The 22,568-nt window shown below is 38.2% G+C and overlaps 1 pseudogene; it reads left to right on the top strand.

Annotated features, from left to right (window-relative positions):
- Positions 1–22,568, top strand: part of LOC114541210 — an 81,576-nt pseudogene that overhangs the window by 6,420 nt on the left and 52,588 nt on the right.

Genomic DNA, 22,568 nt, shown 5'->3' with positions numbered 1-22,568 from the left:
TCAGACCTACCACCAACTGACCAATCAACTACATATAACTTTCATTTCTTATAGGGAATGTTAAACGTCCAACAATTAGCTGAGTTCTATCTGGATATTGGACAGAAAGAGTTCAAGTAATGCACTTTGTATAATTCGTTTTAACATCAGAATTATTCTTTAACAATTTTGTTCCGTCTAGTGTATTGCAGTTAATAGCTAGTTGTTTTCACCTTTCCAGGAGCCATTTTGCTATTGTCCACAACAGATTTTCAACAAACACATTTCCTAGTTGGGAGAGAGCCCATCCTCAACGGTAATTAAGCTAAAAGCTCGAAGATTATTTCTAAACTGTTCTTCCTAGAGGTCCAGTAAGGATCATCTCTTATTGATCCGGTGTTTCTACAGGAGGAAACCTAAACTAAACTAACTTTATTTATACTGTACGATAGCTCTATCAGTTCTAAACTGTTCTTCCTAGAGGTCCAGTAAGGATCATCTCTTATTCATCCAGTGTTACTACAGGAGGAAACCTAAACTAAACTAACTTTATTTATACTGGATAGCTCTATCAGTTCTAAACTGTTCTTCCTAGAGATCCAGTAAGGATCATCTCTTATTGATCCAGTGTTACTACAGGAGGAAACCTAAACTAAACTAACTTTATTTATACTGGATAGCTCTATCAGTTCTAAACTGTTCTTCCTAGAGGTCCAGTAAGGATCATCTCATATTGATCCAGTGTTACTACAAAAGGAAACTTAAACTAAACTAACTTTATTTATACTGGATAACTCTATCAGTTCTAAACTGTTCTTCCTAGAGGTCCAGTAAGGATCATGTCTTATTGATCCAGTGTTACTACAGGAGGAAACCTAAACTAAACTAACTTTATTTATACGTTTTTTGTTCATAGTTTCCTCGCTCATAACGGAGAAATCAACACTTTGAAAGGCAACATCAACAACATGAGAGCGAGAGAGGGAATAATGTCATGTGAATATTACAAAGAAAATCTACAAAAGTAAATTTAACCTAAATTATGTGATTCGTCATGTTGACGCTTCTGATTACCTTCCACTGATGAGTAAAATCATCTGACATTAGACAGAGTAAAATACTAAAGTAGGTCACATCTGGGTGCATTGCAAGCTAATGGGTTAACAAGAGACACTCACAGATAGTTTTGTTGACTTATTAACTGACAGTACTCTTCCACTGATGAGTAAAATCATCTGACATTAGACAGAGTAAAATACTAAAGTAGGTCACATCTTGGTGGGTTGTAAGCTAATGGGTTAACAAGAGACACTGACAGATAGTTTTGTTAACTTATTAACTGACAGTACTCTTCCACTGATGAGTAAAATCATCTGACATTAGACAAAGTAAAATACTAAAGTAGGTCACATCTGGGTGCATTGCAAGCTAATGGGTTAACAAGAGACACTGACAGATAGTTTTGTTAACTTATTAACTGACAATATTCTTCCACTGATGAGTAAAATCATCTGACATTAGACAGAGTAAAATACTAAAGTAGGTCACATCTGGGTGCATTGCAAGCTAATGGGTTAACAAGAGACACTGACGGATAGTTTTGCTAACTTATTAACTGACAGTACTCTTCCACTGATAAGTAAATCATCTGACATTAGACAGAGTAAAATACTAAAGTAGGACACATCTATTAGAAGCAAGCTAATTGATTATAATTAAACAAGTTTACTGTCGGCTTTCAGGCTGTTTCCAGTTGTGGAACCAGGGATGTCAGACTCAGGCTGTGTCGATAATGCAGTGGAATTTTTGGTCATGGCTGGAAAGAGATCATTACCAGAGGTAAGTTAAGGCTTTTGCAGAACCTTGCCTAATATGATCTGAATTTTGAGCATCCTTGTTTGTCCATCAGGGGCTGGTTGTATCAAGCCCGTTTAGCTTAAACGGTAGATAAGTCAAAATTAAATAACTCTCTTACATCTCTCTTGAATGAGTCAACTTGAATATTATGCACTGAATATGTAGTTGTAAACAGTATCTTTGTATTAAGGTTAAAAACATTTAGTTTGCTTGTTGAATAAAACGATAGACTTGCTTTCAATTTTGAACTTTTCCACCGTTGAAGCTAAACGGGCTTGATACAACCGGCTCCAGAAGAACAACTCCATTGCTTTTTGCATAAGTGGTTCCGTCACTCGACAAGTACTGTAAATGAAGGTAATCACCCCCCTGCCAACAGCGCCATTTTCAATGTAGGCAGGGGGTGATGGCTTCGATTTACGTACTTGTCCCATTGCCCGAGTGAGCCATAGAGAGGCACCTGCATTTCACGAAAAATCCAATAGCATTTAGATTGACTGGAATTTCATGACAGGAGTGATGCTGTTCTTTTGTACAGGCGATTATGACAATGGTGCCTGAGGCATGGCAGAATGACGAGACGATGTCTAAGGAGAAACGAGATTACTACAAGTGGAGTTCCTGTGCCATGGAGCCTTGGGATGGACCAGGTTTGTGGAGAGCTGTTTAGAACTGATAGAGCTATCCTGTATAAATAAAATTAGTTTAGTTTAGGTTTCCTCCTGTAGTAACACTGGATCAATAAGAGATGATCCTTACTGGAACTCTAGGAAGAACAGTTTAGAACTGATAGAGCTATCCAGTATAAATAAAGTTAGTTTAGTTTAGGTTTCCTCCTGTAGTAACACTGGATCAATAAGAGATGATCTTTACTGGACTTCAAGAAAAGAACTGAATTAAACTTTTCGTCGCAGCATTATTCACGTTCTCTGATGGTCGTTATGTCGGAGCTGTTCTTGATCGTAATGGACTCCGACCATCTCGTTATTACATCACCACAGACGGTAGAATGATAATGGCCAGTGAAGTAGGCGTTTCATCTGTCCCCGAGGAGAAAGTCCAATTTAAGGTACAGTCGAGTCTAGCTTCCAGCCTATATAGCTCAGATGTATGTAACTTCAGTTTCATATTGCGGTCTTTGACGTACTCATAATCGGAATGCGTGCGTGTGTCACTGACCGCAATATGAAACTGGAGTGATATTTGGACTATTAGGTTTGCAGTAAGCGATTTGGATCAAAGTTTCTTGAAAATTTCTAATCTTTTTCTATGAAAACAATACTCAGGGTCGTCTTATGCCTGGCCGTCTGCTCTTAGTGGACACTCATCGTGGAGAGGTGATTAAGGATGAGGAATTGAAACACTCTATTTCGGCAATGCGTCCCGTCGATGACTGGCTGAACACTGGATTGATATCGCTCAAAGACATACACTTTGCTTACAACAAGGTGAAGGGGTTGCCAGAGGGAACGGTTTCTGTCACAAAGAGCAACTGTTTGGAGATTTCGGTCCATCACGATCGTCGCCTGCCGATGTTTGGTTATTCTGTTGAAGATATTAGTATGCTGGTACTCCCTATGATTCGAAACAGGTTAGAGCACGTTTTAAACCGGTTGGGCATGTTGTGGAGCAGGTTTGACCTGATTTAGTACAGGTTGTAGCACGTGTTAAACTGGTTAGACATGTTGTGGAGCAGGTTTGACCTGATTCAACTGTACACGTCAGAGCACGTGCTGAAACTAGTTGGACGTGTTGTGAAGCAGGTTTGACCTGATTAATTAGAGCACGTGTTGAATCTGGTTGGACATATTGTTAAACAGGTTTGATCTGATTAAGTACAGGTTAGGGCACGTTGTAAACTTGTTGGGCATATTGTAAAACATGTTTGACCTGATTCAGTACAGGTTAGAGCAGGATACTCAACAGGTTGAACAAAGTGTTATTGGGCAGCTACGATATCATATTTTTATTTTCAATGATCTTAGGAAAGAAGCAATTGGTTCGATGGGCAATGACACCCCGTTAGCTTGCCTTACAATGCATCCGCAGTTGGTGTTTGACTATTTTAAACAACTATTTGCTCAGGTATACAACTTATCCTTTTCTTTTTGCTTTCAATCCGGGGAGAAATGTTTTGAAATGTGCGATTATAGAGTGAATTTTTAATCTTTCCAGGTTACCAACCCTCCCATTGATCCGTTCAGAGAAACCATTGTGATATCACTGGTAAGATATAATTTTGAAATTATTTTTACTTGACCTCTAGGAAGAACAGTTTAGATCTGATAGAGTTATCCAGTATAAATAAAGTTAGTTTAGTTTAGGTTTCCTCCTGTAGTAATACTGGATCAATAAGAGATGATCTTTACTGAACCTCTAGGAAGAACAGTTTAGAACTGATAGAGCTATCCAGTATAAATAAAGTTAGTTTAGTTTAGGTTTCCTCCTGTAGTAACACTGGATCAATAAGAGATGATCCTTACTGGACCTCTAGGAAGAACAGTTTAGAACTGATAGAGCTATCCAGTATAAATAAAGTTAGTTTAGTTTAGGTTTCCTCCTGTAGTAACACTGGATCAATAAGAGATGATCCTTACTGGACCTCTACGAAGAACAGTTTAGAACTGATAGTGCTATCCAGTATAAATAAGGTTAGTTTAGTTTAGGTTCCTCCTGTAGTAACACTGGATCAATAAGAGATGATCCTTACTGGACCTCTAGGAAGAACAGTTTAGAACTGATAGAGCTATCCAGTATAAATAAAGTTAGTTTAGTTTAGGTTTCCTCCTGTAGTAACACTGGATCAATAAGAGATGATCCTTACTGGACTTCTACGAAGAACAGTTTAGAACTGATAGTGCTATCCAGTATAAATAAAGTTAGTTTAGTTTAGGTTTCCTCCTGTAGTAACACTGGATCAATAAGAGATGATCCTTACTGGACCTCTAGGAAGAACAGTTTGAACTGATAGAGCTATCCGTATAATAGTTAGTTAGTTTTAGGTTTCTCTGTAGTAACACTGGATCAATAAGAGATGATCCTTACTGGAACTCTAGGAAGAACAGTTTAGAACTGATAGAGCTATTCAGTATATATCATCTATAGTTTTCATTACTTAGGCCTGCCCAATTGGTCCAGCCAGCAACTTGCTAGACCCAGGCCTCAAGCAGTGTGAACGTTTATACCTCGACCATCCAATCATTTCCTGCGGTGATTTGGAAGCAATCAAGGAATGCAACTTACCAAAGTGGAAGGTAGGCTTCGAAATATAGCGTCAACTTCAGACCACCATTATGATAAAATATAAAAAATTCATTCGCTGCGATTTTCTCCTCCTGGTGTATGCCATTAAGTAAATTCAACAGAGTACGTTACTTTACTTCGCTAAGTTTATACATCCGCGTACAGAACTCACTCAATAACGTACGCAGAAAGAGAAAATCGCCGTTAAAATTGCTCTTTGTAGCCGCGGCACTTCGGCCGAGAAGTTGTTGGGTTCTTACCATAACACAGTTCAATTTGGTCAAACTGACCAAATTGCAGCGCTTGACCAGAAAACGTAAATATAAATACAGAATATTACTCGGGAAAAAAATATGGATTTGATTGATGTTCGAGTGACAAAAACAATATAGGTATTGTTGAAATAAAACGACAGAGGTATCGTTTTTGACACGAGAACATGAAATCTATATCTTCGAGGGAACCGTGGAATTTCTCTTTTTATTACATGGACAAAAATGAAAAGTGTTTTAGTTTTCGGTAAAACACCCATATCCATGAAATAAAAGGGAATATACATTCGAGATCAAATCATAAATAACCTAAATCTTTGTCTAAAAAAAAGCGATAGCATTTTCTATCTTACCGCTGCTTATTCATGTTATCAAACTTTGAAGGAATATCCAGTCGAGTTTGCACATCAGTTCCGCTCAGAAAGCCCTGGGGCCGGTTGTATAATATTCTAATATATTACACTTCATGTATGCTCCCGAGGGAAATAGTGAGTTTTGTTTTCCTAATGCAAGAGTCTGAATGTTTTCCAAGACGAAGTAGAGGCAACATTGAGACTCGAGGGAAAACAAAGCTCACTATTTCCCGAGGTGTAGCGAACATTAAGTGTTTTGTTATATAGGAACAAAAACATACATGTTACACGACAATTTCATTTCAAAAAACTTTGTTATGACAATATGCGGACAACAATTTTTCACTTGTTTCCCTGGCGGGAAACATTGCATTTATTTAAAGTCATGTGACTACGAATGAACCAATCACAATTAAAATACACAACACCTATATAACAAAACTCTTAACTTAGAAATAGCGGTTCTGATTGGCCAAGTATGTCCTTAGCTACAGTTAAAAGTTAACTATAGTCTTTTATACAACTTACCCCAGATTCCCAGATTCAGAGTTTTCTTGACGAAGGCTATAGCTCGTCACGCAGGTCCAACTTAGCTAAGTTTCTCCCACTCGTGCAGGCTCATATTGTCAGCGGACAACTTACACAAAATTGAGAGCAAGGCGTAAAACGAAAAGCTTTTAATTTTTTATGCGAAGACCGCTGGAAAACTGAGCCCTCTTTACCGGGAGAAAATTTGCCGAATATGACCAACGTGCGTATTCATTTAAAACCATAGCGAACAAATAATGTGACAAATACGAAGACAGTTCATCGAGTCTCAAAAAAATATAACAATTGAAAATGTCAACAAAGCTTTTGTTTACATTACGACTAGATATCTTTAAAAATGCACAATTTCATCGACACTGTAAACTTTTGACTTTATTTCAAAGTTCTCTTCGGGCGGAATGAAATGAAACAGGAAATACACCTAAATAAATACTGTAGGACACACTGATATACAATACATTACATCAAATTTCAGTATTTACAAGTATTTCAATCGCAATCCTAATTTTGAATTTTTGATGATTTGAGCAACCGTATCGGTTTCTTTATTAAAAAGGGGAGAAAAAGAGACTTACCCACGGTAGCCCGAGTAATTATTAACTCTTGTTAAAGTTTAGTGTTCGCAGCATTTCATTGGCGAACGCGAGTCACGTGAGAGTGACGAAATTCTGTGTCGCGTGCGGCTCACGTGGACATGCGACCTTTGAACCTACTTTATGATACTATTATCATACCAATTATATTTGTTTTTCTTCGCTTATTTTTGTGAAACGATATTATTCTGTAGTTTCAAACAAATTTCAAACATCTTTTCAAACAAATTCACAAACTTTGTGAAGGAAACACACTACACAGCACCAGCAGCGTATAAAGCCCAGAAGCCCTAAATTCGTTTATCCATATAAGAATTGTGCAAAATTTACATAAAATCGTACACTAACGACAAGGGCAAAGTTTCTTTATGATACAAAGTTCAAATATTCTGTAATGCTTGAGCAGGCGATAAATTCTGCTATTTTGTCTATTAGCACTATAATCCTATATTTCAATCTGACATTCTTCATAAAATATTGTCGTGAATGTTAGTAGCGTCTTAGTTGTTATTAGCAAGGGAACAAGTTAATCGTTAACAAGTTAATTCGTGAGCGAACAAAAACTGACACTTGATTGACATATTAGATAGAGCAAGAGAGAGAGCGTGCGAGCAAGTGAGATTAGAATTAAAATAAAAATATCTTAAACAAAAGCGTGAAAATACTTCTTCAAACCAATTGTGGGAAACAACAAAATTCTCCACAAAGTGGCACCTTCGACGGCGATTATTATCTATTTGTGACTTGGAATTTATCGAGAATTAATCGGGGTTTGAGGATGTATTTTGACTAAAAAATCGAGCGTGACATGGCGGTGACGAGACAACAAAGTCAACGAATTGATCTTGAAGCACAAGAGCAGTCGGGTTTATCTAATGAAACGGAGACGAAAGTAGGAATCTTCCAGTCAGTATTGCGAAAATTATCATATTTTAACCGAGCAACAACCGAGATTTTGAGAGGGAATTCGATAGAAGCGATTAAACGACAACAAACAACACTAAAAACCAAAGTAGACGAAGCTTATGATTTGATTGTATTAATACAAGGCTTGAAGGTTGATGCGGGCCAAGAAGATGAAGTTATTGACGAGTGGACAAACGAAAACAAAGGCAAGTTACGCGTATTTGAGGAGGTTATAGAAGAGTTAAATAATAAGCTTTTAGACGACGAAGGAAAACGAAAGGAAATTGAGCGTCGGGAGAAAATTCGACAAGAAGCAGAAGCACGAGCTCAAATTAGAGATGAGGAAAGAGAGATAGAATTGGCAAAGCGTGAAAGAGAAGAAGAGTTTGCGTTATCTCTTGAGGAAAAGAAGCTAGAATTAGCTGCTGCGAAGCGGGTTAAAACGAAGTTGCCTGAGCTGCAAATCTCGAAATTTCAAGGAACTCATTTAGATTGGGTTCGGTTTTGGGGTCTATTTGAGACCCAAATTGATAAAGCTCCCATGAAAGACGAAGCAAAGTTTGCATATTTAAAAGAACATCTTGTACCTAAAGTTCGAATTACAATTGATCAATTACCACTGAATAGCGAAGGGTATGCAAAAGCGAAAAGGATGTTGGAGCAAAGATATGGTGACGCAAGCGAGGTAGTCAATGCACATATTCAAGAAATTCTGTCTTTACCTACTATTACTGGCGTATCAAAACAAAAGATACACAACTTTTATGACAGTCTTTTGGGGCATGTTCAAGCTCTTGAAGCATTCGGAAAATTGGGGGATGTTGCAGGAAATGTAAGGATGACGTTGGATAAATTAGAAGGCATTCGAGCTGATTTAACGAGAACCTCATCAGATTGGAAAAGGTGGACTTTCCCGGAGTTAGTTGAGGCATTACGACAGTGGATTGAGCGAAACCCATTACAACAAAGTGATAAAAAAGATGGATTTTCATGGAAAGATGGTAAGCGAGATAAGTTATTGTTAACAAAGGAACAATCTAAACATTGCGTATATTGTGAAAGCAAAGATCACAGATCTGTGGAATGTGATAAAGTGGTGAATGTCAGTGACCGGAAGAAAATTCTCAGCGACAAGCACCGGTGTTTCAACTGCACTGGCGAAAAGCATAGAGCAAGTGATTGCAGAAGTAGGAGCCAATGTTACAACTGCAAGAGAAGGCATCACACTTCTATTTGTGATAAACTAAACGCAAATCAAAAACTGCTGTGTCAACCTAGTGGGAAGGATGTAGTTTATCCAGTTGTGGTGGTAGAGATGGAGGACTAAAGTGTCGAGCACTTTTAGACACTGGGTCTGGGAGTTCATTTGCATCAAGCACGTTGTTAAACGCAATTGGAAAAAAGCCAATAAGACAAGAATTTAAATCAATAGAGATGATGCTTCAAACAACAACAAGGAAGATTGATGTTTATGAGGTGGAGATTGCAGCTGTTGATGGCAATTTCAAGATGTCATGTGAACTGAATCGAATCGACAAGGATGTGCTAATGAAAGTGCCAAATCCGAGGTATAAAGAACTTATTGAAACCCATGAACACCTTAAAGGAGTACATATGAATGATATTGATGAGAAAGCACTTTTACCTGTGCATCTAATCCTAGGTGCCAGTGATATGTCTAGAATCAAGACAACTGTACCTGCTAAGGTTGGGAACGATGGGATGCCAATCGCTGAGAAAACTGCTTTGGGATGGATTATCATGTCACCGGGGCGAGAGAAGAACCATTCCTACTTGATGTTTACCAAGAGCTCCCAAGAAGACTACATGCATCTTTGTAGTCTGGACGTGCTTGGATTAGAAGACCATGTTGAAGGAGATCAAGGGAGCGTGTATCGAGAATTTAAAGAACAGCTTACTCAGCAAGAGGACGGTCGATATGAGACATCGTTACCATGGAAGGCTCACCATCCGGAGCTGCCGACCAATTACCTTGTAGCCAAGAGGAGATTTCAGTCATTATTCAACCGACTTGACAAACAGCCTGAACTGCTGAAGACTTATCATGATATAGTGGAAAATCAACTCAAAGATGGAGTGGTCGAGATTGCGCCTGAGAAACCTGAAGGGAGCCGAGAGCATTACATTCCCCACAAACCGGTAGTACGAGAGCAAGCCGAGTCTACGAAAGTAAGAATTGTGTTTGATGCTTCGGCAAAAGCTGATCAAAAATCCCCATCATTGAATGATTGCTTGGACATTGGTCCCCCACTCCAAAGAAGAATCCTTGACATACTACTTCGTAATCGACTTAAACCTATTCTCTTAGCTGGTGATATAAAACAAGCGTTCCTACAAATAGTGATTAGAGAGAACGAGCGAGATGCGATGAGATTTTTATGGATAAACGATCTACAATGCAAAGAGATGGTGGTGTATCGTATGACCAGAGCGATGTTTGGGCTAGGCCCAAGCCCATTCTTACTCGGAGGGACTTTGAACGTTCATCTCGAGAAGTATGCAGAGCACTATCCACAATGTGTTGAAGAATTATCTGAAGGAACGTATGTTGATGACATAAACATCGGAGGTGATAAAGTAGAGGAGACGGTAGTACTCAAGGAGCAAGCCAAAGAAATTCTCAGCGAGGGAAGCTTTGTTTTGCACAAATGGCATTCTAATGCTGCGGAGTTAGAGAGTGACAACGTGGAAGACGGAGAATCTACCTTTGCTAAAGAAACTTTGGGAACTAAGCCATCGGAGACCAAGCTCCTGGGACTGGGATGGAACAAAAAGGAGGATACTTTGTCTGTATCACTACCAAAGCAGAAAGTAGAAATGACCAAACGGATAGTTCTTCAAACAATGGCGAGAGTATATGATCCCCTGGGTTTAGCTAGTCCATATTTACTCACAGCTAAAGTAATCTTCCGTGATATATGTGATCGTAAGCTCGGATGGGATGCTGAATTACCTAAAGATCTGAAGGATCGATGGAAGCGGTGGTTAGATAGATTACCAGGCAGTTTAACCTTCCCAAGAAGTATCCCTCGAGAGAGAGTCGTCACTACCGAGATTTACATTCATGGTTTCGCTGATGCAAGTATTCTGGGATGTTGTGCCGCTGTCTACGTTGTGACCAAACAGGGTGCTCTAGTTTCTCAAGGGCTGCTAGTGTCCAAAACGAGACTGGCAAAGCGAGATTTAACAATTCCAAGATTGGAACTAGTGAGTTGTCATATGGTCTGCAATCTTATTGACAATGTCAGAAAGGTTCTTAGTCATCTTCCAGTGATAAGCGTTTGTGCGTGGAGCGATTCGACCGTTTGTCTACAGTGGATTAACGGACAGGGTAACTATAAGCAATTCGTAGCAAATCGAGTGAAAAAGATCACCGAGAAGCAAATCGAGTGGAAGTATGTTCCAACTCTGGAAAACCCTGCAGATATCGGCAGTCGAGGTACAACACGAGATCTTCAAGCGAATGAAACCTGGATGAAAGGGCCTAGTTGGTTGAGTGAAACTGAAAAATGGCCGGAGCAAGTAAAGATCAAACCGAGCGAGAAGTCCGAGTCAGAAAGTCGAATGATGAGAGAAGTAATGAAAGTTACCATTCAGAAAGAGGCCGATTTCATCGATTGTTTACTAGAGAAATTCGGTCTGACTAAAACTGTTCGAATTTTAGCTTGGGTCACGAGATTTATTGACAACTTCGTGTGTGGCAAGAAAGTCAACGGACCATTAGTGACCGAAGAAACACAGAAGCAGATGAAGTTCTTGATTAAACGCGCACAATCCGAGAGCGAAGCACTTGAGATCTTCAAAGTGGATTCTACCAGATTAAATCTTCAAAAGAATGGCGAGGGAATATACGTGTGCCAAGGACGAATCCAAGGTGAATATCCAGTGTATCTGCCAGCAAAACATGTATTATCTGAATTGGTCGTAAAGCAAGCTCATATGAAGACCCTGCATGGGGGAGTTGCCCTGATCATGAGCAAAGTCCGTGAAGAATTCTGGATTCCTAAATTACGAACTTTGGCGAAGAAAGTTCTCAGTTGTTGTTATGGTTGCAAGCGGTTCCATATAGTGCATGAACCAACTCCACCTCAAGGTAATTTACCAAAAGAAAGAACCGAAGGGATGACGCCATTTGAAATCGTTGGTGTAGATTATGCTGGCCCTATTTACTATCGAAACAAGAACAATGAACAGAAATCGTATATCCTTATCTACACCTGTTCCTTAACAAGAGGGCTCCACTTGGAACTTTTACCTGATTTGAGTTGTGAGGAATTCCTGGCAAGTTTCAAGAGGTTTGTAGCGGTTCGCGGTAGACCAAAGAAGATGATTTCAGATAATGGTAAGACCTTTCATGCTGCGGCGAAGTGGATTAAGAAAGCAACCCGAGATGAAAGGTTTCACGCATTTCTGCACGACTATCAAATTCGATGGCAGTTTAATCTGAGTAAAGCAAGTTGGTGGGGAGGTATGTTTGAGAGGATGGTCGCGTTGGTAAAGAATTCGTTGTACAAAGTTGTTGGTTCTGCAAAACTCACCTACAAGGAGTTGCAGGATGTGTTGCTAGATATCCAGATAGCACTCAATAATCGACCATTAACGTATTGCGAAGATGACGTGCAATTACCTGTTCTCACGCCTAACCTGATGATATTGGGTAAAGCCAATTATTTATTGGAACTTCCGAGTGCTGAAATTGAAGATGGTGATATGCGAAAAAGAGCAAAATATTTGAAGAAATGTAAAGAGGCGTTATGGCGGAGATGGCGAAATGAATACATGAGAGCGCTTCGAGAAAGACACGACTTACGACATAACGGGAAAAGCGGAAATTTACGAGAAGGTGATGTGGTACTTATCAAAGGAGAAGGAAAGAATCGAGGAACGTGGAAGATCGGAATCGTGGAAAGATTAATACCGGGGAGAGATGGAATTGTCAGGGCGGTGAGACTTCGTGCCGGCAAAAGTTATCTAGAAAGACCTATTCAGTTTCTTTATCCAATGGAGTTACACAGTGATGAAAGGGACTCGGAACAAAAACCACTGAATCCCGAAGTTGAAGAGTTTAAGCCAAAGCGGAAAGCGGCGGTTGAGGCAACAGTGAATATTCGGCGAATGCAAGAGCTTGAAAATGAAAGTGACTAACATTTATGCATGAGTTATACAAACGACTGGAAGTGACTGGGACAATCTAATAACAGTCAGTAAAACAGTTTATATTCATATTTTTATATTTAGGATGTTTAAAAATAGGGGGAGTGTGTCGTGAATGTTAGTAGCGTCTTAGTTGTTATTAGCAAGGGAACAAGTTAATCGTTAACAAGTTAATTCGTGAGCGAACAAAAACTGACACTTGATTGACATATTAGATAGAGCAAGAGAGAGAGCGTGCGAGCAAGTGAGATTAGAATTAAAATAAAAATATCTTAAACAAAAGCGTGAAAATACTTCTTCAAACCAATTGTGGGAAACAACAAAATTCTCCACAATATTGTTATTCAATGTATTATTTGCTGTATAATGTTATCCGTTCTATCGAGTGTCTTTCTTTGTTTGGTGTTACAGTATTTTACCCCGGCGATGATTTCGACATAAGAGACATTGTATTGTTCGTAAGCTTCTTTCTGCTTTGGTTTTCGCTGACACAACTTTCAAAACAGCCACCCGAGTTTGCTCAGACCATTTTATCCCCGTCGTAATCCATGTAGCAAACGTCTCGCAGTTATTTCTGAAGATCTGATATCCCGGCCATGTTGAGGGTTGCTCCAAGAGCTCTTCTGCCCTTCTCAATCGTTCTTCAACAGGCAGCATCTCCACGTTTTCATCGAATTCAACTCGATACAGTTTACCTTCCGTTGCACCTTTCCAAAATTCCATAACTTTACACTCCCGAGGCGTCGCATTAGACTTGTTTACTCCCGTGAAATGAGCGACTCTGGAATCACCAAGATACACTCCGTGATGATAATAATACTCCTCTATATTGAGTATGCGATAGAAGTATTTCATCTTTGGATGTAAATTCACGTAGAAACATTTATATGCAATTTGAGTGCCTGGTTCTAAACCTTCAAGGTTTGTAATTTCCACCATTTTATGTACTGGAGACATGTTTTAGGCACTACGAAGCGATAAGGCTATAGTTTCAGTGTTTCGTGTCTGAAGTTAAACGACCGCGGTCAATTAAGGAAGTAATTAGCCGCTTGATTAGCCACATAGCTCCAGTAACTGGAACGAACGGAAAAGACCCCCACTGATCTCAAAACTACTGGATTGCACATAATTAAAGCTGATGGCCGCCATCTTGGCGCCAATAAATTGGAAGTCTCTTGCGATTTCTGATTATGTTTAGAAACTTAACAACCATTTTACTTTACAAACAGATCTAACATAACATTCTACTTGGCAACAACAACTATTTTACTATTGTACTAAAATTTATATCTGGGGCCGGTTGTTCGAAAAACGTTTAGCTCAGTTAAACGATGGATAAGCTAAAGTTTAAAAATGCTCATATAGATCTTGTAAATGACTGAACCTACATCTTATGCATTTAATATGTGCTTCCATTGAAAATTAATCTATTTACATCGAAATATTTCAGCTCAGTTGTTCAATAAATAGATAATTTTGTTTTCCATTTTGAACTTATCCACCGTTTAAGCTAAACGCCTTTCGAACAACCGACCCCTGGGCAACAATGTATCTACAACGCGCCAGTTAATTTATACAAGAAAAAAAAATTTAAAAAAGCGTCAAACATTTAACTTATTAAAAATAAAATCGTCCATTTGACCTGCTCTTAATTAAGGCCAACACGAACGCGTCACGATTTTTCAGTTCAATTTCTTAATATTAAAAAGCAAAAAAGTATTGATTCGTAAATTTTTGACACGTCTGGTGTCTACGGCCTCCAGCAATTCCCTTCGATTCAAGATTATATTTGTTTGCTTTCGAAAACGAAGGTCTCCATGACGACACAAGTACTTGGGACTTGAAATAAAATGTCAGGATGCTAAATGATTTAACAGACATAATAGCACCCAATATAATATATTTATGGCCTGCATACGGACGGAATTTTTTTGGTAATTTTCAACTATGTCCTTTTTCAACTATTCTTCATTTGGTGGAAAAACCAACCAAAGACTCTTTAGTTTCAATATACCTCAGAAATTTTGGGTTAACTGCGGTCATAATTCTCGAGTTGAGAGGCTGTTGGTTTGAAATTTTAACTATTTCTACGTTAAAATACCCTGAGGCAAATATCACGCTGGAAACTTTGATAATTTTGTTTAATAAAGGTCTTCATCGTAGCCTTGCATGTTTAGATGAATCTATGAATCCTCCTTCATCAACAAATTGTTACGTTCTACAATTTCTTAAACTTCTAACTGATTACATAGTGTTTTCTCAGCACGGCCTGAGTTTCAGCCCGTCAAACCGGGCCTAAAGTATTTGGGTAGCTTAATTAAACCGGGCTGAAACTTCAACCCAGGCTGAAATTATTGTCGTATAATCGCAAGGTATATTTTATTGGCATTTTGTAACAATATTGGGCTGAATGTTATTGTATTCTTGAGTATAGTATCCTAGAATCTAATTGCGTTAATTTTGTGATAAACCCAATTGAAAGCAAGAGGCTTTATTTGAATGCCTCAACCTAAAAACTATGCTATTTACACACTACTGCGTTGATCATGCATTGAAATTCCAACAAAAGCTTCATTTCAATAGAGGGGGCTTTTTTGGGGGGATACCCTGTGTATTTAAACAGATTTGCTTATATTTACATCTGGTCACATTGTTTCGATGAGAACTTGTACGAGTTTTGGTTCACAAACGTTTACAAATACGATTGTTTGTGTGCGACTTGAAGCAGATCATTTTGTTAAAGATTTGAAGCAAATACCAATTTCTAACATCCAAATTCATCTATACAGCGAGGTTTATATACTACAGTCTACAGAGCGCTTTATATTTAGAGGCTGCCCAGTCTACACAAGTAAAAACACACAAGTTGCTACAATTTGTTGTAACAAGTTTGGAACAAGCTGTTAACAACTTGTAGCAAGTCCGATGCCATTATTAGACTTGTTACAAGATTGTTTTGACAAGTCTATACAGATTTGGTACTGATAACAACGTTGCTACAAACTTAGCAACTCAAGACTGTAGCAATATTACTATATCATGTTTGTATACCAGACTTGTTTGAACAGATTTGTAACAAGTCTTTTGATTCAACAAGTTTGTTACAACTTGTTAACAGGTCTTCCCATATATTTGCCGACAGCTTGGAACAAGCAGTGCGAATAGAACTTGTTTGCAGACTTGTTACAAATGTGATACTTTTACGCGTTTATAGCAAGTCTGTTCACAAGTTTGCAACAAGATTTGTTCGCTCTGCTTGTCCTAAGCTGTCGACGAATTTGGACAACTTGTTAACAAGTTGTAATAAACTTGCTGAATCAAAAAACTTGCTACAAGGCTGTTCCAACAAGGGCCGGTTGTATCAAGCCCGTTTAGCTTAAACGGTGGATAAGTCAAAATGAAATAACACTCTTACATCTCTCTTGAATGAGTCAACTTGAATATTATGCACTGAATAAGTAGTTGTAAACAGTATCTTTGTATTAAGGTCAAAAACATTTTGTTCGCTTGTTGAATAAAACGGTAGACTTGCTTTCTATTTTGAACTTATCCACCGTTTAAGCTAAACGGGCTTGCATGATACAACCGGCCCCAGGTCTGGTACAATGATGTAACAATATTCCTACATTCTTTTGCTGTCAAGTTCGGTAGCAATGTTGTTGTATCATATCTGTATAAGACTTGTCAGAACAATATTGTAACAAGTCTGATAATGCCATCGGACTTGCTACAAGTTGTTAACAGCTTGTCCCAAACCTGTTACAACAAATTGTAGCAATAAGTGCGAACACAACTGTTGACAACTTGTTTGCAGACTTGCAGCAACTCGTTACAGACTTGTTACAACTTGTGCATTTTTACGTAGACCGGGCAGCCTCTAAATATAAAGCTCCCTGTAGAATGTAGTGTATAAACGTCGCTGTATAGATGAATTTGGATGTTAGAAATTGGTATTTGCTTCAAATCTTTATCAAATATCGTATTTGTAAACGTTTGTGAACTTGTTACAACAAATTGGAGCAAGCGGTGCGAACTGATAAATCTTGTTGCAAGCTTGTGAACAGACTTGTAAAAACTCTGCAGCAGACTTGTTACAACTTGTGCGTTTTTACGCGTTTAGCTGAGGTAAAGACCAAGCGTGGCTGTCAATTTGCTCAGTAAGGGCTGCTTTCCACTTACACGTTTTTTATACGCACGTACACGCACGGAAAATTTGAAATGCTTCTAAATTTTTATTATTTAACATCCAGGTCTACAAGTGCATACTAAAATATGCGGAAAACTAAGTTCCTTCGATTTATTTACTTCGTTTTTTCAAAGGAAACATGTATAAGGATTTAGACTTTTACGTGCGTGTACGTGCGTATGAAAAACGCGTAAGTGGAAAACAGCCTTAAGTTTCTCACATGTGGGGATGGTTTTCAGGCTGAGTTAACTGCCTCGCGAGGTCGTTATCTCAGCTGATAGCTCTCTTGTGCGGCGGGCTTAATACTTAACTCGCTAACGCGACGCGATTTTTTCGAATTTTTCAGTTATGAAAAGCGAAGAAGTTTTGAACCTATTATAAGAATACTAAAAGACTGTATAAATCTTGATACCTTCGGTGTGTGGCTCTGAAAATTAATATCCTCTTTCGTTTCGCCGAATGTGTCTATGACAACACATGAACGGCCTGAAATATACCGGGTGTCTAAGGGCCTGTTTATATGATCCCGCCTAGCCGGGACGGGACAGTTTCCGAGATCCCGCTTGTAATACAAACACTAATTAGTGTTTATATGACCACTTTTCCATCCCGCCTAGGCGGGATCCCGGCACTTCTTGCCGGGATCCCGATTAGATGGGACGAGAAATTGCCATATAAACACTCTATCCCGCTTGGCCGGGATGATTCGCGATTAACATACATTAGGAGCATGTGTATATATTGGCATATTCGTTTTCTACAATAAAACATGCCGTCGAAGGAACCTTCACTACGAAATGAACTCCATATAAACACGCCATCCCGCCTAGGCAAGTTTCCCGGCTAAGCGGGATGAAAACATCCCGTCCCGGCTAGACGGGATCATCAACCAGAGAGGTGCTGAAATCACCTAACGCTCGCCTGCACTGTTTGTTTAGAATAAGGCTAAACTCTGTATGAAAGGTATCTCTATGAAGCACAAATTACCGATCTTTTTATTAGAAATTACAAGGCTAAAATCCGCTTTGGAAGGTAATATTAAGCACAAACTTCAGATATTAGTTGTGACCTCAGAATTACTGGCCAAAACTGGCCTCGGAATTACATTAGTTTTATTTGTGACCAATATTTCTTCCGTTTCTCGCAATCCGCGCACGTGATATCAACAGGTAAGTTAACGGACCAGGCAAAAGTCCCTGCTTTAAGCCGGGCGCACACACAACGATTTTACGGTAGTTGGTCCATTCAGGTTTAGACATATAGGCTGCCCTTGCCCAGACATGTTTTCCTTCTCGCGGCGCTCGCGCCTCGCGCGTGTACGCGAGTCTACTTGGTCTAATCTGACCAAGTATAGATCGCCAGTCGCCACATTTTGATGAAAACATCCATCTAGACAATCTAGACACGAATCGGCCGACTAAAATCGTCGTGTGTGCGCCTAGCTTTATGAAAAAGACAAGATTGGATTTTTATATCTACACAAAAAAGGATTATGCATCAAACAACGAAAAGGTATGTACATAAATCTTATAGGGCCCTGTCTACAATTTAACTGGCTTTAATAATATATTTGCATGTGTATCTACATAAATAATATGCAAATATATGTCACATGCGTTGCCATTTGCCTTTGCATTCCGAGCCTATCGGCTTTCTACTTATAAATACTTATGTGCTAAAGCTTGTAATTGCGAATTATCTGACAATATTCTTTAAACTTTAACGTTGGACTATGTTTTATATATATTCACTCCCTGAATGATTTCTATATTAAGCGATTGAATTTTGATACGGCATGTCACAACACAATCTCATAATTTATAATTGTACATGTACAATACAAACATATGGTAGCATACAGGTGAAAATATTTGAAAGTTTCTCATTTGGCTTAGGGTTGTACAAATACTTTCGTTAAATATGATTCAGCTACAACTTTGAACTAAAAAAGACAGGGCTACACAATAGCCCTGAAAATCGTAATGAGCGTGATAACTCTGGATAACTCTAACATTGACATTATCATGATGCTAATAAGCTTAACATTTGCCTTATCATTTGATAATTTTAAGCAAAGCTCTCTTTATTATTGTATGAATGTGTACCAAATGGCACTGAATAGTCACAATGCATATCGATGACTTATATTTATGATGATTCTTCTGATGTAAAGCCATAATATTTAAAAAATATAGCATCTTAACATTGACCTTATCATTATGCTAATTAGCTTAACATTCACCTTATCATTTGATAATTTTGAACAAAATTCCCATTATTTTTGTGTAAATGTGTACTAAATGTCACCATATAGTCACAAGACATATCGATGAGCTATATTTATGATGAATCTTTTGATGCAAAGCCAAAATATTTAAAAAAATAACATCTTAACATTGACCTTATCATTATGCTAATTAGCTTAACATTCACCTTATCATTTGATAATTTTGAGCAAAACTCTCTTTATTATTGTATAAATGTGTACCAAATGGCACTAAATAGTCACAATGCATATTGATGACTTATATTGATAATGATTCCTCTGATGTAAAGCCAAAGTATAGAAAAAATAGCATTTTAACATTGACCTTATCATTATATTTTGTTGTATAATGTTCACTCCCCCTGGTAAATGGTTCTTTTGCAACAAATAGACTCCTTAAGTAGATAAGTTGAAAATAATGGGAAAATAAAAGTGGCATCTTAACATTCTACTTATCATGTAGTGTGGACGCGGACGGGGACGGGGACGGGGACGGGGACGGGGACGGGGACGGGGACGCGGACGCCAAGACTATAGCAATAGCTCTCTTGCACTAAAGTGCAGGCGAGCTAAAAAACGCAATAACTTAAGGTGGCTCCCTACAGTTCTATGGTTGTATCGCGGTAATTTTGTCGCGCGCGAAATAGTACACGCAACACGCGTGGCTGATGTTGCATGCAGGGCGGGCTTTTTAAAACTTGTCATTGGGAACTTTTAATAAACACGCGCGGGCCTTCGCGGGATGTCGACTGGTCGCGCGAGGAAATTGAAATCCTGATTTTTGTGACGTCATAAACATAAAAATAAATGTATTTTTCTCGTTTTTCCTTCGGTAAATTCTTTTCAAACTTTACACAGTTTTCTGTAATCTTGAAATGCGTAAAATGTGCAAGTTTTAAGAAAATCGTACGAGCCGAATTTTTTTTAATTAAAAAACAGGATTTTTTGAGGATTTAAAAAAAAGTGCTCGTACGATTTTTTTTAAATGCTAACATTAGAAAGAATTATGGATAAGATTACTGTGTGAAAAAAATTAGAAAGTTTTACCGAAGAAAATTTGAAAAAATTATCTCAGAATCTGTAAATTGGCCCTTTTTAAAATCGTTATGTTACCATGGCAACGAGGAAATTTTATGAAATTTTATATATTTCGTAATTTGCGATATCATAGCAGTTATGTGGCCAAGTTTCGTGATCATACTTTGTGAGATGATAAAATAATGGTCTTTCCAACACAATTGCGCATTACACAATCAAAACTGTAGGGAGCCACCTTAAATATGCAAGAATATTAATATTGTTCTAAAGGCAATAATAAGCACCTCTGGGAATTGAAAATGTTTCTAATCGTGTTCTCATGGAACAGTTGTCTAAATAAATTGAACGTTTGTGTAAGCTAACGGCAAATTGAGATTTATTTAACAAGTATAATTTATTTACAATTTCTTTAACAAGTTTAGTTTATCACCGACCATGTCCTTCAACGTGTCTGCCGTTGTGTTCGACACAGAGTCAGTTAAAATGACTTTTAGCATTGTAAATGAAGGATTAAGAGCCATTTTCAATTCCCAGAGGTGCTTATCTATTACGCTGTAGAGCTGTATTAATGTTCTTGCATATTTAAGTGTTGCGGTTTTTTTGAGACACCCTGTAGATTAATTAATGCGTATATACAAGGATACGGAATAAAGTCGATCGAAATTTTCTGCATGAAAATATTTCTGTATTGTTCGTGAGCTAATGGCTGCTTTTGGGGAAGCCCCTTCCGCAGAATCGGGAGGAGAAAAAACAAAGATTAGCAGCTGCTGAAGTAATTTTATAAGAGGTGCTTGAGTTTCCTGGGACCATTCTGTCCCTGTCATAAAAGCCGTATAGCAAATGTTTCACAGTTGTTTTCAATGATCTGATATCCGGGCCATATTGACAGTAAGCATCTACCTATTAATGAACGAGTTTTTTAATGAACGAGTTTTTTATTGGTTTTTTATAACAATGGTGAACAGTGTTTATGATTCGTTCTTTTAGAAATCAATTTCTATAGTTCATTGTGTTTTATTGTTGTCATCAACCAATAGCAAAGCTTTTTCATATAGGTACGTACAGACCCCATATTGAAGGTTCTTGCATCAATGCCTCAGCCCTAATCAACCTTTTTTCAACCGTCAGCATCTCGACTGTCTCGCCGAAATTAACTCGATATATTTTCCCATCCATTCCTGAATTCCTGAATTCTAGTATGTCACATTCGCAAGGCTTGGCATCATCCAGAATATACGCTCCTTTCATATTTCGACACCTTTTTGTGGTGTACCACCTTAATGTATGCAAGTCTTGCGTCAAACATTTAACTTATTACTCGGGCTACTGTGGTAGCCGAGTCTAGGTTTCGCGATTATTATTATTATTTTTTTTATTTTTCGTGTCGCAGGCTTAGTCTTCCGCGCGGAAGTCGCGTATTTACGAGGATACAGTGTATCAATAGCTCAGTTTCAGTGTATTTATTGAGCCCGAGTTAACGCCTGCCGGGCGTCTTGTTAAAATGAAATCGTCTTCACCTGCTCTTAATTAAGGCCAACACAAACGCGACGCGATTTTTCAATTTTTAATATAAATTGATTCTTAATTTTTGACTTGTCTGATGTCTATGGCTTCCAGAAATTCCTTCGATTGACTCTTCGATTCAAAATTATTAGAAATTTCCTTCATTCAAATTATACTCGCTGAAGGTCTCGACATGACGACACATGGGACTTGAAAAATTCATTATTCATCTAAACAAGGCTACGATGAAGACCTTATTAAACAAATCGATCAAATTTTGTGTATGACATTTGCATGCTTCAGCGTCTTTTAACTACGTTGAAATAGTCAATATTTTTAAAGAATAGCCTCTCAACTCAGATATATACTAACATTCCTAACATTTTGACACGTCTAGTGTCTCTGGCTTCCAGAAATTCATTTCGCCGATTAAGAAATATATTTACTTGCTTTCAATAACGAGAATCTCGCTGAAGGTCTCCATGACGACACAAGAGGGACTTGAAATATTCATTCATCTAAACAAACCTACGATGAAGACCTTAATTGAACAAAATCGATGAAATTCTGCATGACAATTTCTTCAGCGTCTTTTAACTACGTTGAAAAAGTCAAAATTTTCAAACCAACAGCCTCTCAACTCAGGAA

Source organism: Dendronephthya gigantea, unplaced genomic scaffold, assembly GCF_004324835.1.
Source record: "Dendronephthya gigantea isolate DGI-Jeju-01 unplaced genomic scaffold, DenGig_1.0 000274F, whole genome shotgun sequence".
In the NCBI taxonomy this organism is placed as follows: Eukaryota; Metazoa; Cnidaria; class Anthozoa; order Malacalcyonacea; family Nephtheidae; genus Dendronephthya; species Dendronephthya gigantea.
Note: the sequence above shows the minus strand (reverse complement) of the source record. Positions and strands in the feature narration are given on the sequence as shown.